General features: G+C 36.6%; 1 protein-coding gene across 1 annotated transcript in view; it reads left to right on the forward strand.

Moving 5' to 3' along the window:
* Positions 1-20,296, forward strand: part of TPK1 (thiamin pyrophosphokinase 1) — a 180,596-nt gene that overhangs the window by 78,096 nt on the left and 82,204 nt on the right. The gene's annotated exons all lie outside the window — the stretch shown is intronic.

Here is a 20,296-nt window from a genome sequence, read left to right on the forward strand (position 1 = left end):
GGTTTTATATTTAAGAACTCTTTGCCCCACCATCTTTATGATTTTGTGAACTTGAAAAATCTACTTTACTTTTCTAGTGAAGTAGCAAGTTATTTTCACAGTCAAATCTCTGAAATAGCATAAGATTGGGTGCTCTTATTAAATGCTAAAATTTTTTTCAAAAATTATGAACTGTATTAGATCCCAGTAATACTAAAAGAGTCTTATTTGAAAAAAACAAAAGTGACATAAATGTTCATGACATAAATGTTGATTCCAAAAGAAACCATAAAGCATTATAAAATGAATGAACTCTAGTCTTTCTAAGAAGAGCAGTAATTTAATCAAAGAGCTCTGACTGAATGTCAAAGGGATCCCCTGATTAACCAATACCTCTAAGGTTGAAATGGTAAATATAGAACATTGTGATTCTTTCCTAACATGTAAAACTCCTAGATTCCTATGAGGAAATACATCTTTTTCCAAGAAATAAGTATTTTGAAATAAAAAGATTTTTTAAACAACCTTTTTATGAGCCACTGTAGAAACAATCAGGCATAATGAGATATTTGAAACAAATGTCTAGAGAGCTCATCAGAATTTGAAAGGATGGTGAGAACAGATCTCCTCCAGTGTACAGAAATATGTGACAGGCTTTGAAGCTGTTTAGCTGAAACTGACATGCACTCCCATTAGAAGTTTTTTTGAAAACATTCCAGCCCAAAATAACTGCTTTAATTTTTAGAGTTCTCATTATTTCCAAGGACACTCAATCTAGCCAGTGGTGAACTTCCTCCTGGATCTACTACTAGTGACCACACTTTTCGGGGCTGGCACCAAGACACAAGGAGCACTGAGTAGCATGAAGAGGAGGATTGGTCATGTCAGATATCCATCCAGATATCCAGCTTCCTTTACTTTACAGTAATAAGAGTCATATTTAGATAGGAATAGTCAGGGCTGTTAAGAATGTCCTTTGATCCCCTATTTCCCACAGTAATATTTGCATCTTAATTCTATATAATAAGGATTTCTCTGGGAATGGGACCTTTGACATGGTAAGGGCAGGCTCTTAACCTTCCTGAGATAACCTTTTCATCCTACCTAAGTTCAGTATACAAATATTTATTTAGATAGTTACAGATAGCTTTAACTTTTAAAATAATTATTTTTTCTACAAGTCCATAAAAACAAATAAAAATCAACTTCATGGTATATGCAAAGCAATAAAGTTGAAACAAAGCATTTATTCATGAAAAAAGTATTAAATCATGGAGTCTTCTAACTGATGGGTAATATTGCCTTATTAAAAATAAAAATAAATTTGAATGACGTCTGTTGACTTGAAAAATGAGTAGATTTCATTCATAGAGAGGGTCCCTTCTTTACTCAGTATCATTATCTGCAAAAACAGATCCCTGAGGTAAGTGTTACTTGTCAGTCGTGGCTACAAAGTCACAGAACAAAGCTGGGATTGGAGAAGGAGAAAGGATATGCAGTAATTTTGTCAAGGGATACTCACTTCTTGGGTCAAGGAGAGTCCTTGAGTCCTTAAGTAAAATTGTCAGACTCGTCCTTAGGTGGCCTTGTGGCTTGACCTTTTGTAGTCTACATCTACTCTTAAGATTCCAGAAGTTTGAAAAGTTATCTGATTTGTCTATTATCAATTTGCAATATGTCACATCACGTTCTGACTTTTAAAAGAAGGGTGAATGATACCTATGTACTCATCATACAGGAGTTAAACTTTTCAAATATTCTTGAAGATCCCTGTATTTATAGCAATATGCTATGAACATTATTTGACTTATGCCTTGTATACTAGTTCTCTAGGAAATATAGACTTGGGAGTAAAATACTTGCATCATAGATAAGCACATCTTCACCTTTACAAGATATTCCATATTGCTCTGCATGGTGATTGTACCGGTGTGCACTCAGCCCAAAAGTACATAAAATTTCTTCTGCTCCACATCCTCACCAATTCTTGGTATTGTCACACTTTTACTTAATCCCTTTTAGTAGTTTGATGAGTGTAAATGATATTTCTCTGTGTTCTATGCTGCTGAGAGTGAGCATCTTTTAGTAGTTATTACCCATGTTGGTTTCTTCTGTGGATTGCTACTTTCTTTTGCCTATTTTTTCACTGGGCTATTAATTCTTCAAAGTTCTTGAGAGTCTTTTCCCTGACTATACTTTGCTTTTGCAGTGTGTCTATGGTGTTTTTATATGAACAGTGAGTTAAATGCAGTCAAAATTCATTAAATTTATAATTTTATGACTTAAATAATCTTTTTCTTTCCTATAGTCATAAAGATATTCTCATTTCAGTTTAAGTATCATTTTTATGTCTTTTATCTGAAATCGATTTTTGTGTTTAAGATAGGGATCCATTTTTTAAATTGATAACTATTTGCCCTAACATGATTTATTAACCTTTCTCCAGTGATTTGCAGTATACTACAAGTGTTCATATGCATGGGTATATTTCATGGATCTCTCTTCTGTTCTGGCTTACATTCTTCATCCTGTACTAAAGCCATACTGCCTTAATTACAATAGCTTTATAATAAATGTTGAAATGTGGTAAGTTAAGTCTTCCAATCTTGTTCTTCAAAATTGTCATGGCTATTTCTGACTTTTTTGCTCTTCTTAAATTTTAGAATTAACCTGACAAATGTCTCACACAGAAATCCATCATACTTTTTATTGGAATTACCTTTTATTTATAGATTTGAGGAGAACAGAAATATTGGGGATGAATTGTCTACATGTAATGAAGTTTTCCCATTTATAAACTTAATTTATTTCTGTTTGCTTAGAACTTTTACATTCCTTTCAATAATTTTATAATTGTCTCCATAAACATCTTGTGCATCTTTTATAAAATTTATTTCGTATTTTGTGTTCCTACTATATATTACACCTTTTTAAAATTATATCTTCTAGCCAGATGCAGTGGTTCATGCCTGTAATCCCAGCACTTTGGGAAGTGGAGGCAAGAGGATTGCCTGAGCCCAGGGGTTCGAGACCAGCCTGCGCAACTTGGCAAGACCTTGTCTCTACAATAAATAGAAAAGTTAGCTGGGTGTGGTAGTGCACCCTATCATTCCAGCTACTTGGAAGACTGAGGTGGAAGGATCATCTGAGCCCATCAATTCCCCCCCCGCCTCGAGTTCATTGATGGTATTTAGACATGTAATTGATACTGGCATATTATATTAAGATATTGCTGAAAACTTATTATTTCTAAAAATGTGGCTATAAATTCATTTGGTTTTCTAGAGACTATATTTCTGTTAGTAATCCAAGTTTTCTTCTTTCTGCAGTCTGTAACAAATAGGCTTGTTTTCAGTTATGAATGACAGAAACAGTAGCTTTAAAAAAGCCTTTTTTAGCCGGGCTCGGTGGCTCAGCCTGTAATCCCGCACCTTTGGGAGGCTGAGGTGAGTGGACTGCCTGAGCCCGCAGGTTTGAGACCCGCCTGGGCAGGCGAGACCTCATCTCTACAATAAATCCAAAAATTAGCCGGGCATGGTAGCGCGCGCCTGTAATTCTGGCTACTTGGAAGGCTGAGGAGGAAGGATCGCTGGAGCCCAGCAGGTTGAGGCTGCGGTGGCTGGGAACGGCCACTGCACTCCAGTCTGAGCGACAGAGTGAGACTCCAACTCAAAAAAAAAAAAAGCCTTTTTTGTTTGTTAGTTTCCTTATGTGATAAAATTCAGAGGTAAAGAGCTATAGGCAAGGTTTCTCGGATTTCCTCCACCTTTGCCTTACAATCTTAAGTTGTCTGTTGCAACTGTAGCCATCCTGTTCCCCCTTGAGATTCAGAATGGAGGAAAGTAGGAAGGGGCAGGGCCAAAGGAATATAAGGTACCAGAGGTTCCCAGTGTTCCCTGAAATCCTTCCTGCATCTCTTCTTTTGCCTCAGTGGCTAGAACTGTATCAAATAGTCACCCTAGCTGCAAAATGGAACATGTAATTTTTTATCTGTATATGTTTTCACCCCAAATAAAATCAATGTTCTGTCGATAAGAATAAAATGACTAATCACAGAATGCCTTTGCTTCACCCACTATCTCGAATAGTTTTGCTATGTATATTATAAACATTTATTTTTAACATTGTTTCAGGCATAGTCTTAAGGATTTTCATTTTTTTCTGTTGAAAAATCCCACAGTCATGTGTTGATAATGCCTTTAGCACTGTTTTTGTTTTTCTTTTATAATCTATAATTTTACTACAATACTCTTAAGTGTGCCCTTTCTTTTATTCTAGTTGCTTTCCATTCGATCTGCTAAGTGTAGTTTATCTGAAACTTAGAATTTTTCTGAAAATTCTTAGTCATGTCTAATATTTCCTCCCCTCCATGTTAGTACACATATTCTAACTCTTCATACATTTTCTTTGTTTTTTCTTTGTGCATTCTTTTTGGTCTTGCTTTTTTGCTACCTTTGTCTTTGTTTCTTATCTGTCATTTAATGATTTTGAACATTGATTTTTGTTCTTTACTGTTTTTTAAACTAAAAATTTTAAAAGATATCATCTTGTTCATTTTCAGTATTTTAATTCCATACTTAATTTTAAAAAATATTTAAGCAGATTTTTTAAAATATCAGAAATGGGGGCTGGGCGCTGTGGCTCAGCCTATAATTCCAGCACTTTGGGAGGTTGAGGCGAGAGGACTGCCTGAGCCTGGGGTTCGAGACCAGCCTGGGCAAGTTAGTGAGACCTCGTCTCTACAATAAAATCATAAAAATTAGCTGGGTGTGGTGGTGTGCATCTGTAGTTCCAGCTACTTGGAAGACTGAGTCAGAAGGATCGCCTAAGCCCAGCAGGTCGAGGCTGCGGTGGCCATGAGTGTGCCACTGCACTCCAGCCTGGGCTACAGAATGAGACTGCAACTCAAAAAAAAAGAAAAGAAAAGAAAAGAAAAGAAATTGGGATGACTTATGTAACCTATTGAGGTGTAAAAAAATTGTGCCATAATTTAATTGGTAGGATTTTTTCTTTCTTAGAAATTTTTTAAATGATATATGTTATACTAAATGATACATTTGGTGGAATACAATTTGGTGTTTCTCTGATTATTCTGTTTGTCTTTTTAATTTTTTTAATTTTTTATTTTTTGAGTTAGAGTCTTACTCTGTTGCCCAGGCTGAACATAGTGGCACAATCATGGCTCATTGCAATCTCAAACTCCTGGACTCAGGTGATCCTTCTGCCTCAGCCTTCCATGTAGCTGAAAATACAGGCACATGATACCATGCACTGCTAATTGTCTGGTTTATTGTACAGACGAGGTCTTGCCAAGTTGTCTGAACTGGTCTGGAATCCCTAGGCTCAGGCAGTCCTCTTGCCTTAGCCTCCTAAAGTGCTAGGATTACAGGCATGAGCCACTATGCCGAGCTCTTTATTTATTTTTCCATCTAATTCTGCTGTTTTTCAATATTTCTTTTATTCTCATTCATGATAGCATCTTTTCTTCTGTGTTTTATATATTTGGTTGTCTTTTCATATAGTTTATTTTCTGTAAAAATCCTTAGAAGTTTAGGGTAGAGCTTGTCTTTTTAGATCAGATTTTAAATTGCTTCTGCTCATGCCTAGAAATATAACCAATCTTAGGACATTTTACTCTCTAGGTGTAAGGTTTTCCTGAAGACATTTCCAGTATAAATTCAAGTCATGGAATTGAGGTGTCTTATTTTTTGCCTCTATCAAAGCCCAATTCATTATAGAGATGTTACCTTACTTTGAAACATTTTTAGCAGACCAGTTATTTCTTAGTTGCTATGGTTTGAATGTTTGTGTCCCTGAAGATTTGTATGTTAAAACCTAATCCCCAGTGTGATAATGTTAGGAGGTAGAGATTGGGAAGCGATTAGGTCATGGGCCCTCTTGAATGAGATTAGTGCTATTATAAAAGAGGCCTGAGAGAGACCCCTTGTCACTTCTACCACATGAAGACTTAGTGTGAAAGTGCCATCTATGAACCAGGGAATGACCCCTCACCACACACTGAATCTGCAAGTGCACTGTTCTGTTCATTTTCAATATCCAGTACTGTAAGAAACACATTTTTTGTTGTTAGTTAGCTACCAAGTTAATGGTATTTTACTATAACAGCCCTAACAGACTAAGATACAAGTCTACCCTTCTATGAAAGTTGTAGCCCTGAATTTATACAGAAACGCAGTCTCGGCTCTCAATTAGAGGCCCAGCACTTTGATTCCTGATTCACATTTAGGCATCTTCGTTACAGAAACAAATCCCCATTGTTTATGCAGCTGCTGTTTTCCAGATTTTTCTTCATTTTTTTGAGTACTGAAATGGTATTTTTTTGTGCAAGCTTACTATGATAGTGAGAGGACATTTGTGATGTTTTATGCATCAGGTCTAGGAGTTTGGTATCAGGAGAATTTCAGGATATGTAGGCTACCATATTGCCCAAATGAAAATCTTTCACATCTTCCAAGTTATGGTTTTCTGAGTAGGAAAAGTGTCACAACAAGGGACCCATGGAGGGAGGAAAGCTAACAGCAAAGACTCTGGCAAGATTTTTCAGAAGTTACAGTTATAAGCTGAATAGACTCTACTCAAACACTGACTCATGGAAACACAAGTAGAAACTGTTATTGTAAGTATCCCAACATTTATGTGTTCAACTTTGGGAAATCTGAGTATCAGATTTAGCTTTGTTTTTGAAGTTTCAAATAAAGCTGCTGTTAATCCTACTTATTAACCCTAGAACCCTGCACCCTTGTCTTTTTCAGCACTCAGTACACTGGCCTTTGTCTCCTCATTCACGGCTTCATCCTCCCCACCCTCTTCTAACCCTATTCAGTCATGTCCCATGCTCTAGATATTTCTAGAACAAAGATTCTCTTTACAAATTTACAAAAACTACCCCAGTCTTTCAAAATCTCCTCTGTGCTAGGAGTTCGCTACTTATACTGATTTATATATTTGTGTTAATTGCTACTAGATAACCCTGGTGAATTGATCGAGGGTCTGTTCAGGTTGATATTCTAAGTGATGTCTATGCAATTGACATTTTTCTTTTCATGCTGAACCTCAGACATAATCTTTAATGTATAGGCTTAATCTATCATAAGTGACAGTATATTATATTCTGTGTATAGGTTACAGAAGTTTTTGACTTTTCACAAAGAATGAGAATAATAGAATTGTATTATTGTGTGTGGTATTTTAAATATATTTTTTAACTTTTTAAAATCTTATAATAGGTCACTGTGACAGATTGAATTGCCTCTGTTTTTCAGATAAGGAAATAGTAATAGTAGTTCAAAGCTCTAATTAGTGATTGACCCAAATTTACATAATTATGAATTAATGCACTCAAAATTTGAAATCAGGTCTTCAGTATGATCTATTCTTGTTTCCAAATAGTAAATGAAAGACTTTCCTTATAAAATAAATTGATGTTTAAAAAAGTTCGGTATAATGCATTTGGAATAAAGAGAAAACAGGATGATAATGGTAGATGAGAGCCAAGGCAATAGGAAGGGGTAGATAATGGTACAAAATGGAAAGTAATTGCAAGAAAAACATAATTTCCATGCGCAGATCATTTGAGTTTTCTACACTTTGACCTAAGAATAATATTCAGCGGAGTTGCCTTCCATTTTCCCAGGCCTCTTATATATAGCACTCATATTGAGATTAAAATTATGTATTCATTGTTCCTTCCTTGTGGTTTTTCAAAGAAATACAGAAATAAATGACAGGAAATAATTTCTTAGTGTTGACTAAGAGTTTTGCGAAAGAGTTTTGGCAGAAAAAAAATAAGAGAATACAATTTGAAAAGATTTTTAACTGTGGGAAAAAAACTGTAATAAGCATATATAGGTACCATGGTTTCCTGCAGAAGTTCTCTATGAAAATTTTTAAGTGCTAACCTAACAAGGGAACAGTTCATGCATCTATAAAACTTGCGCTTGCTAATATTGCATTTTCTGTGAGAAATGCTCTTAATTCTCCCCCCATTGTAACTCATAAAGTGAATGTAGTCAATTGTTGTCGTGCAGCAATAGCTATTCCATTTAGTTTATAACCTCTTGTGAGCTAATGCCACTAAGTGTGAGATGTTTCATATTTTTAGATGTCTTTGTTACTATTTTAATTATTGATTTTCCAGTTCAGTGCTTAAAAAAGGCACTCTGAAACTGTGACATCAGCATTTCCTGTGTGATTCAAGGACAATGTCTTTTATATCTTACTTGTATAATCAGTGATTCATCCTGAATTGAATTAAATATGTTGCTAAATTTTTTACACAAAATAGATGCTTTCAAGATCAACACTGATAATAAGAATTTTTTTTTAACCACTGTCTTCCCCAAGGAAGATGTCAGCTGAGGTTTTTCACCCCTAAAACCATTGTCTTAAGTTAAAAAGTTGGAGAATGATTGCATTTTATCACATCTAAGATGTCATTAATTGTAAGATACATTATTATTTGATGTACACTAAGAAGAAAACATACTAATTATAATTGCATAGAAAAATATACACCTTGAAACTGATGAAATTTGCTAGGTCAAATAGAATAGAAACTTAATTATCAAATCATATGTATAGACATACCACTCTTTAACATGTCCTAAAAACTTACAAAGATCTTCAAAGTGAACAGAAAGATTCCAGAATGTCTTCAGTGGATTATTAGGCCTGGTCTAATGACTATTCCAGGGCCATCTGATTCTACAATATATTTAACCTTTTGTTTTTTATTATTTTGCAATTCTGTTTAGTTAGGAGCTAACTGATAAAGGGGGATAATAATACGAGTGTTTCCTGCTTATCTAAGTCAAATCTATGAAAATACAGTGGATTATAACCTTATACACCTGACCAGTTTCTTATTCATTAGTAAATTCTGTAAGCATTCCTCACTGTCTATAGATGTCTGTCTTTTATAGGAATAGATAGTCTCCCTGAACCAGTTTTTTACTTGTGAATTTTCTTATTAATTAGTGACCTAGGTAAAATATTTGGCATGCTCATTTTATAAGTCATAATTTTACCTTTTGAAATTTATTCTTTAACAGACCAAATTATAGTCACCTATTATATTTTAAGGATCACAAGCTGTCGTGGTCTTAAAGAAAAAGCATATTGTGTATATTGCAATATACCATCAGGTATGTGAGATAGGTCAGATAGCCCTGGGAACAAAGGTCTGATGATGTCACTTCCATAACTGTACACTGGGAAAAGGCTTCACAAAGAACTATGCTGTGCTTTCTGGGTCTAAAAAGAATCATGACCATAACTTTGAGTCAAGTTAAGCAAAGGTATCAGACGAATAGGAGGCAAGAGTTGATCCTAGTACTAGAAAACCAAGCTAGATAGAAATGACATTTGATTTTTTTTTAACTGTTTACTGAGATAGTTCACATACCAAACAATCCACCCATTTAATGTGTAGAATTCATTGCTGTTCGGTATATTAACAGGTACGTTCAAATATCATGAGTCAATTTAGAACATGTCATTGCTTCATAAAGAAATCACGTACTTTTCAGCTATCACCCTCCCATATCCCTATCCTGTTCCCTTCTTGTCGCCTTCTCCAGCCCTAAGCAACTATTTCTTTTTTTTTTTTAAGCAGGATTTATTGAGAGGACAGAAAAGCTCCCACAGTGGGAGGGGACCCGAGGGATTTGCCCAACAACTATTTCTACACTTGCTATCTCTATATAGGGTGTTCTTGTTCTAGGCTTTCATATGAATGGAGTCATGTAATACATGGATTCTTGTGACTGACTTCTTTTACTTAGCATTGTTTTTAAGGTTCATTGATGTTGTAGAAATTTATCAATAATTCATTCCTTTTCTAAGACTGAATAATATTCTACTGTATAGTAATACCACATTTTATCTATTTTCAAATAATGGACATTTGGATTATTTCTACCTTTTTCCTATCATAAGTAATGCTGCTGTAGACATTCATATACAAGTCTCTGTGTAGGCATTTTCATTTTCATTTCTTTTGGTTATATACCTAGGGGCAGAGGTGCTGGGTCATATAGTAACTTGATATTTAATTGTTGAAGAACTACCAGATTGTTTTCCAAAGGAACTGCACCATTTTATATTCCTAACAGTAGTGTATGAAGGTTTTAAGTTTTCCACATCCTTATCAATCCTTATTTTTTATTTTTTGTGTTTGAAATAGTATCTCATTATGGTTTTAATTTACTTTCCCCTGATGACTAATAATGTGGAGCATCTTTTCAGGCACTTATCAGCCATTTGTATGCCTTCCATCAAGATCCTGTGGCCACTTTTTAATTGGAATTTTTGTCTTTTTATTATTGAGTTATAGTGTTCTTTATATAGTTTAGATACAAGTCTCTTATCAGATATATCATTTGCAGATATTTTCTCCAATTTTGTGGACTCTCTTAATGGCATTCTTTAAAGCAAAAAGTTATTAATTTTTATGAAGTCTATTTATTTTTTCTTTTGTTACTTGAATCCATCCAGGTTGCTGCAAAGTTCATAGTTTTGTCCTTCTTTATGACTGTGTAATATTCCATTGTGTATATGTACCACATTTTTTTTTATCCAGTCCTCTTTCGATGGGCAGCATGATTGGTTCCATGCTTCAATAAACATGCATGTGCAGGGATCTTTTTGAGTGGTTTGAGTTCCTCCAGGTATATTCCCAATAGGAGAATTGAGGGGTCATATGGGAGGTTGATTTTTAGATCTTTAAGAATTGCCACACTGTTTTCCACAGCGGCTGTACTAGTTTACACTCCCACCAACAGTGTAAAAGTGTTCCCTTTTCACCAGGGACGCTTTTCATTTATATAGATCTTCTTTGCTTCCATTTTTAAGTTTTTTACTTTTGTTAATTTTTAGTATTGTATTTTCTTTGATGCTGCAGTGAATGGAATTGGATTCCCTACTGAATTTTTGGATTGTTAATTGCAAGTATGTAAAAATAGAATTTATTTTTGTATCAATTCATCTTTTTTTTTTTTTTAAGTCAGAGTCTTACTCTGTCACCCAGGCTGGAGTACAGTGGTGTGCTCACAGCCACTGCAGCCTCCACCTGCTGGGCTCAGTTGATCCTTCGGTCTCAACTTTCCAAGTAACTGGAACCACAGGCATGAGCCACCATACCCAGCTAAATTTTTTTTTAATTACTGTAGAGATGAGGTCTCACCATGTTGCTCAGGATGGTCTGGAACTGCTGAACTCAGGCAATCCTTTTGCCTCTGTTTACCAGAGTGCTGGGATTATAGGCGTGAGCCACCATGTCCTGCTTCAGTTGATCTTTTATTCCTCTACCTTGCAGAACTTACTTATTAGTACTATTGTTTTATACACACACACACACACACACACACACAAAATTATGTCTTCTGCAGATAGAGGTAGGTTTACGTCTTCTTTTCAAATCTGGATGTCTCATTTCTTTTCTCTGTCTAAATTGCCCTAGCTAGACCCTCTAGTACAATATTAACTAGAAGAGATGAGAGTATATACTTTGTCATGTTCCTGGTCTTAGAAGGAAAACATCCAGTCTTCCCCTCTAAAGTCTGACATTAGCTCTGGGTTTTTCATAGATGTCCTTTATCAGATTAAGTAAGTTCACTTCTATTCCTAGTTTGTTGAGTGTTTTTATCATGAAAGGGTGTTTATTTTGTCAACTGCTTTTCTGTATTAAGATGATCATGTGATTTTAAAAACGCTATTGATATAGTGTATTACTTTCAGATTTTCAGATGTTAAACTAAACTTGCATCCCTGGGATAAAATACCACTTGACTGTAATATAAGAAATATAATTATTTTTGATATATTGATAGATTTGGTTTCCTAGTATTTTGTTGAGGATTTTTGCATCCATATTCCTAACAATATTTTTTGTAACATTCTCTTTTTAAGATGTCTTTGCCTGGCTTTAATATCTGGATAATATTGAGATCTACTCTTAAATCCCCAGTATTCAAGAGGGAAACTCTGAGAAAGTCAGTCAAGGCAGCAAGAATAAAAGTGTATTTACTGGCATCTAGCAGGCAAGATTAGGAGGCTAACATAAAGGGAATTCTGGTTGCAGTGCAGAAAATTCTGTTTGGCAATAGATTTATATAAAGTTAAATAAACTTAAAATGAGTGGTGCTTGATATTGATAGGTAGATCAAAAATATAATAATGTTTGTTAAAATTTTCATGAAATAAGCTTTCAGATGTATCAGTTTTGTATTGCTGTTATAACAAATTACCACAAACTTAGTGGCCTAAAACCATACAAGTTCATTATTTTATGGTCTGGAGATCAAAGTCAAAAATAGTTCTCATGAGGCTAAAATCCAAGTGTTGACAGAACTTCATTCTTCCTGGAGGCTGCAGGAGAGAATCCTGTTTCTTAACATTTCCAACTTCTTGTTATTGTTGTTGTTGTTGGAGTTCTCACCCTATCGCCCAGGCTGGAATCCAGTGGCACACTCACGGCCACCGCATCCTCAACCTGCTGGGCTTAGGTGATCCTTAACTACAGGCATGCGCCATCATGCCCAGTTAATTTTTTTATCTATTGTAGGGATAAGGTCTCACCAAGTTGCCCAGGCTGGTCTAAAACCCATGGGCTCAGGCAGTCCTCTCACTTTGGCCTCCCAAAGTGCTGGGCTTATAGGTGTGAGCCATCGTGCCTGGCCAACATTTCCAACTTCTAAAGGCTGTCCACATTTTTTGGCTCCTGACCCCTCCCTTCTTCCATCTTGAAGGCTGGCAGCACAGCATTATCACATCTCTCTCTTTGTGTTACCTCTGCTTTTATTGTCACATTTTTAAAATCTGACTCTTGATTCTTCTGCCTCTGTCTATGACAGGGTTTGTGATTATCCTAGAACTGTCTGTATAGTTCAAGATAATTCATCTCAAGACATTTAACTTAATCACATCTGTAAAGTCCCCTTACCATATAAGTAACATATTAAGAGGTTACAGGGATTACAATGAGGACATTTTTAGTGAGCCATTATTCATCCTGTCATATCAAGTAGTAACTTAGTAATTTTCTAAAATAATACCGCTTGAATGCTATTATTATCCCATTGAAACTTCACTTTGAAAATTGATATATGAAGATTGTTTATATTCTTTTTGAGAAATTATATGTCAGTGTTGTCATTCATCTTGGCCTCAGGTAACTTGTGGTAAAGAATCAAGAAAAAAATAATATTAAAAATAAATTGTGCAGTCGTGATTTATTTGGTGTCCACAACAGACAGTGAGGGTTAGATTTGTATTAATCTGGTTACTGTTCTCCAACCATGGTGGTAGTCTTAGCCAAATGTGTATTTTGATGCTTGGGAACCATGAAGGAAGTCAGAAGGTTTACTTAGGCCAAGTTAACTCTCCACTCAGCTGCAGGTTGTATCCAGTCTCTTCTTAGACATTTTATTTTCTATCCTTTTTATATTTCCTCTCCTTTTTAGCCTTTTAAGTTGTAATTATAAGAGAAACTGATAATGTCTACCAATAACAGACACCAATCTGATGTGTGATTAAGATGGTGATAAAACAGGAAGAGAAAGTTTGACTCTTCTTTGTTGCTTTTACAACCACTTATTATTAGAATGGCAGGACTCTCAAGGTCCTTACAGATCAGTCTAGTAGTTATCAGTTTCTTCACTGGGCACACATACACTATTAAAATACTGGTGTATGCTGGGCTTGGTGGCTCAGCCTGTAATCCCGTGCCTTTGGGAGGCTGAGGTGAGTGAATTACATGAGCCTGCGGATTCGAGACCCGCCTGGGCAACTTGGCGAGACCTCATCTCTACAATAAAATCAAAAAAATTAGCCAGGCGTGGTAGCGCTCGCCTGTAGTTCTAGCTACTTGGAAGACTGAGGTGGAAGGATCGCCGGAGCCCAGCAGGTCGAGGCTGCGGTGGCCGGGAGCGGCCACTGCACTCCAGTCTGGGCGACAGAGCAAGACTCCAACTCAAAAAAAAAAAATACTGGTGTACTATTGATGCTGCCATTATTCCCATTCTTTCTACACATACTTATACATATACTCTGAAGTAATACAGGTTTGGGTTTTTTATTATGTACATAGATTTGGTCAATTATAGACCACAAAACTGTCACTTGGATGAGTTCTGAATATTAGCATTGAGGAATGATTGCACAAATTAATGATCATGAGATGCTCTAAACCTTCTTATGAAGAAGACAAAGTTTGAGAGGGGGTTGGGTTAATGAACAGTAGTTACTAATTCTCTGGAGAGAAAAATACAAGGAAGGACAGGATTGCTTTTTAGAGCATGCCATTCCAAAGATTGTATGGTATTCTAGTTGTAAGCAAATGTTACATTTTAAGGCATATAAAACTAATGACATGCAGCCTAATACCAACTTGAATTAAATATATATTTCATTAACTCAGCTCCAATGCCATTTTCTATGTTGTACAGTTTGAACTCGACGTGAATTATTTCTCTAAAGTCCTTGCCCTTTTGTGATTCTGCTGAGAGCACATGGAACCAATAATAATTTACTATATGCCATAGTCATCCTGTTTTGTTTTTCAAAAACTCCCAACAACCTGACAACACACATTTGTTATGGTTGATTCTGGGTGTTTAAATATGAAAACAATTAACGTGCATTTGTAGAGGATATGACAAGTGGGACTTTGTGTGCAGACTAATTTTTCATTGACTTGCATTCAGGAACATTATATTATAACTCAGGCTTACCTCCCAAGTTGTTTAAATGAGTTGATTTCCCAGTATTTATCTGGGCAGGTTGACTGATGAGAATGACTTCAGTGCAAGCTCTAGAGTCCCTTTCTATTTCCCCTCCTCCAGGTTTCATTTTTGTGCTGATTCAGATGTGAGCTCTGTGCATTCAGCCATCCAGTTAATACACTGAGACAAGAAAGCAATAACTTTTGGTGATTACATGAATTGTAGAGAAAGAATCGAGGGGGCAGGTGAATAAACTTTTGCTGTGAGAACAGCACACTGGGTATAATTTGCTACTGGGTCCAAATAATAATACTTTATACTTTGAATAGGTCTTTCATTTATCTACTATCTGTCTTTTCTCTGTACTTATTCGTATTTAGGGATAATATCAATGTTTTTATTAATGTAATATAAGTATTATTATCCCACTTTTATAGATGAGAAAACTGAGACACAAGATGCTAAATGATTTGTCCAAGTTCATTTTTGTTTTGTTTTTTTGAGTTGTAGTCTCACTCAACTAACCCAGGCTAGAGTGCAGTGGCATACTCATGGCCACCCCAGCATCAACCTTCTGGGCTCTGGCAATCATTCCGCCTCAGCCTTCCTTCCAAGTAGCTGGAACTACAGGCATGTGCTACCATGTCCAGCTAATTTTTTATTTTATTGTAGAGACAAGGTCTCGCCAAGTTGCCCAGGCTGGTCTCAAACCCACAGGCTCAGGCAGTCCACTCTCCTCAACCTCCCAAAGTGCTGGGATTACAGGCTGAGCCACTGAGCCTGGACCAAGTTCATATGTTCTAATTTAGCCCTCTATACACATAACATGGATTAATCACTGGTCATTGACATATCCACTTTTAAAAACTTTGCATGTGGTAGTAGTGAAATAGCCTATCTCAAAGTCCTTTTTCTTTTTGGAGGGAATGCGGTTGTGTTTTGTTTTTCTTTGTGTTTTGTTTTTCTTTTTGTTTTGTTTTGGTTTTTGTTTTGTTTTGAGTCAGGGTTTCATTCTGTCACCCAGGCTGGAGTACGGTGGCATGACCACGGCTCACTGCAGCCTTGACATCCTGGGCTTAGGCGGTCCTTCCACCTTAGCCTTCCAAGTAGCAGGGACTACAGGGTCACACCACTATCCCCAGCTCATTTCTTTAAAAGTTATATTTGTAGAGATGAGGCCTCACTACGTTGTCCAGGCTGGTCTCCACCTCATGGCTCAAGCAATCCTCCTGCGTTAGCCTCACAAAATGTTGGGATTCCAGGTGTGAGCTACTGTGCCTGGCCTCAAAGTTCTTTTTCTAAATGAAAGTGAAATTTCCCCTAAAATCAGGCAGGCTCAAAGACAAAGGAGATAGAGTGTAAACACCTTAGCAGTTACAATTTTGTTGTAAGCACCACCCAAAATATTCCTGTCCTCTGTGAACCACAAATGCACAAGCTAGCACCCATGCAGGTTTGTAGACTGTGTACCTTAAGTGTAACTTAGGGTCACAATGATACCTGATTGCTGGGGTAATTATAAGACAAATGATATCATTCACCATGGTCCTCAAGGTACTAGTAGTAATAATTTAAGAAGGAGAAAAGATATACTTAGTATTCACAAAGGAGAATAGATTGTTAAAACAGGGTTTTGAGTGTCTGAAGATTCGTTAAAGAGAACAGTGATAATAGAGCTAGGAAAGTGAGGTTGCAGGAGGTTTAAACAGCATGCAGGCTTCTCAACAGTGAGCCACCACTTTGTCCTTTGTTAGAAAACTGAAAATATTTAGAGAACACTAGGTTTAAATTAAAAGGAGTGGAGAGCAATCTGGACAAATGCCTAGTATATAGATCAAAATAGAAGCATCTTCATCAGAGAGCTTTTATATGTTTCTGTATATGACAAAGTTAATAGTGAAATAAATATTTGCATTTGTGTGTGTATGTTTGTATTTGTTATACTTCAAGGGAAAATCAAGGTACAGATCACATAGAGAGCAGGTAAATTCTTAAGCTAAAGGGCTATATCAGAAGGAAATTATACAGTTAATTTTCTTTCCTCTTCCAGAGAAGAGGAGTAGAACCTGAACTTGCAGAGAGAATAAAGATCCTCTGGCTTTGAGAAGACTATAAAACTGTCAAAAAAAGAGCAAATCAATGTTCTAAACCCCTTGACAAAATAAGCCACTGAAAATCATCATATGGCATATAACTCAAGGTGCAATTGATACATTGAGTCTTCCTTAAAATGCGAAAGAAAAAAAATGCAACTATTTACCTTCAGTAAATAATGTGGAGGGAAGATGACAATAGAGTTCAAGTTCTAGCTCTAATTAATGAATTAAATGGTTGCTGGAAAGTTGTATGGATTCTTCATACATACACAAAGGATTGTACAGATGACAGTAGATGATGTCCAAGGTTTCCTTCAGCTTGAAAACTGCAGCTACTGGAGCCACAGAGAAGTGAATGAGTCCTGTCTGAATGCCAGTAGCTTGATTTTCTAAAGAGGCATCTCTCTCCTTAAGTTCCTTTGTGGTGGCAATTAGCAGTCCCTGTGAGAACCAGTAATAGGATGAGACTCTGGTGACTTTTATTTGGAAGCTGTGTCAGGGGTTGACACTGCATTGTGCATATCCTCCTCTGGTAGATTTTATGTGATGTTGGTCATTGTGTGACAGCAGCTTTGAACACTGTGGATGAACACATCCTGTGGCATCACCATAGTTTATAATCGCCTGTTGAAGGTTCTCATTCTTCAGAAGTTAACAGTCAGGAAGAACTGGGAAATTATTATTATTCCTCATTTACACTGAGACAAAGTTGAAGCTCTGGCTGCAGTCAGTAAATCACTTTGATGATGATTCATTAGTGGTGTTGAGTTCCCCCAGCCGCTCCAGTTCCAGCATCACACTTTGACTGTCTTTTCATCTTAATTGCACAGTTTCACTTTTGGGGAATCACATCGGCCTTTTTCACTCTTCTGTTTTCTGGACACATTTAATTGCAAATTAACAACTTGTCTCTCTCAACTATCTATCCCTAAATCCGGTTTTTCTTCTGTGTGTGTACATGTCTTAATGAATGTGCTTAAGAATGCACTATCAAAGTAAGGCTTTAAGATTTTTTTTTTAACCAGCTACAGCAGATAACCAATTTTTATTTTTAAACATTGAAAAAGTATTTGTGTGCAGGATACAAATGGCAAGTCTTCCAGGGGAGAGAAACAAGATGTAGGCAATTTAAATTTGACATATAATTAAGAGCAATACAAATTGAAATCTGTGGTGTTTCCACTGACTTGTATCCCACCAGTTGCTGATTTTGTATAGATAAAAGTTTTATTTCCTACTCCCTTGCATGACACATGCTAATTACCTTGTAAATTGAATAAGTAAGGCTCATCCTCTGTATGTGGTATAGTACTAAAGGGAGGAAAAAAGTCTGATATGTGCTTGTAGGACAAAGCAAATGAGGACAGAGATGGCCCTGGCTGCCTCCCCTTTCTGATTCCTTGCTACTATAGTGATGAGGTAAACATGACTCAGCTCTTACCTCCCTTTACTGTGCAGTACTCCTTCTTTAAAAGGTGTGACTCAACTAAATGATCTCAAAATCTTTTTCTCCTCTAGATGTCTGCCTTTATTCTCAGTAGTAGAACTGTACCATTTTGTTCTCTCTTCCTGAGAGCCTATTCATATCCCATTTTCCCCACAACACATGACCACACCCCCTGGTATTCTCAGAACATGTCTGCCCTTTAACATCTCCCCCTGCTACAATCTTACTCATCTTCAACGGTCATTTTAAGTCACAACTTTCATGAAGCTTTTCTAACTAAAATGCAATTTCTCTTTCCTTTGAATTTCTAAAGTGTGCTGTGCAACTCTTCCACATAAATAGTGTCATTTTTTGTGCACATTTCTTATTCTCTTTACGAGAATACATTTGCCTCAAGGAGTTGGTGCTTGTCATCTGTCTCTTCCTAGTCATCTAGAATAGTGCCTTGCATATTTTATGTAATTAAAACCATTTTTTAAAATTAGCAAGTACATGTTACCCAAGTGAATTCTATAATGACACACAGTCAATTGTGCAATGATAAAAGATATAAAGAGTTCTTTATCACAAACCTTTAAAGGAATTAGAATAATAAAGGATAAGTTCTACTAGGGTGAAAATACTTGTAAACCCTGCCAGAAGTTCATATGGCTTGAAGTGATATAAGATGGGACTATTGCAAAAGAGAGATTTTGAGTATGGGTGAGTGTGTGTGTCCAGAGGGGGACTCACCTAGGAAGCATCAGTGGAGGAACTTGGGAAATCTTTGACTGCCTTATCATGGATTTGGAGTTTTAACATGAATCTTCTGCTCCCCCAGATGCTTTTTTCTGGCTCATTTCCTTACTGCTCTGAGCATAAGTCAAGGTCTAAAGCATTTCATTTAGATTCATTCCCCTTTTAGATGTTGAAAATGGTACGGAACTCTTATTTGAGTGCAGGTATCATTATAAAAACAAAGGTAAATTGGTTCCTTCACTACTGTGTCTTAATTCATGAAACTGATATTTGCTTTGCAAAAAGGAAGAAAGAAAAATACTAGTTGAGCTCACTTTACTATTTCCTACAAGGCATTCATAGCAGTATTAGTAAATGTAAAAAGTGGTTTTGATTGTTCCAGTTATGTTATCCACTTAACTAGGTTGTATAGTCTTTAGTTTATGGGCTCTTGATTTTGCTCCTCATCCTACTTAGTAAAATCCTTAATACTAATAGATGTTGATTAATAATAGACATTTATTAATCAAAGTTATGTCTTTTTCATATTCAGACCTTACACACTTCTCTGGCATTGTCAATTAGAAGAAGTAACTAAGAAAGGGGTTTTGCTGGCCTGATGCAGTGGCTAATGCCTATAATCCTAGCACTCTGGGAGGTGGAGGCGAGAGGACTGTCTAAGCCCAGGGCTTCAAGACCAGCCTGGGCAATTTGGTGAGACCTTATATCTACAATAAATCAAAAAATTAACTGGGCATGGTGATGCACGCCTGTAGTTCCAGCTACCTGGTAGACTGAGGTAAAGGATCACATGAGCCCAGCAGAGCGAGGCTGCGGTAGCTATGAGCATGTCACTGCCCTCCAGCCTGGGCAACAGAATGAGACTCTGACTCAAAAAAAAAAAGGGTCAGGGGAGGGGGGTTACATAGCTGACATATTTACAGATTAGTAAGAAATAGTAGCTCCAGTTAAAAAGGCAAAGAAGGAACAGTGAACAGGCCACCAAGAGGAAAGGATTATTTAGGTTAGCCAAGAAAGAAGTTGCCACTTAAAGAGGCATTAATATGTTGGATTTTTACTGAAGGAATATTTTGGCCACTCTTTTTTTTTTTGAGTTGGAGTCTCACTCTGTCGCCCAGACTGGAGTGCAGTGGCCGCTCCCGGCCACCGCAGCCTCAACCTGCTGGCCTCCGGCGATCCTTCCACCTTGGCCACTCTTGAAAATACAAAGAAGTAGTAGCATAGTAGGAACAGAAGCCAGATTTCTAATCATTAAGTTCTTTTTTTTTTGAGTTGGAGTCTCACTCTGTCACCCA

The sequence above is a fragment of the Carlito syrichta genome, unplaced genomic scaffold, assembly GCF_000164805.1.
Source record: "Carlito syrichta isolate Samal-C Ts95f unplaced genomic scaffold, Tarsius_syrichta-2.0.1 Scaffold314683, whole genome shotgun sequence".
Lineage (NCBI taxonomy): Eukaryota > Metazoa > Chordata > Mammalia > Primates > Tarsiidae > Carlito > Carlito syrichta.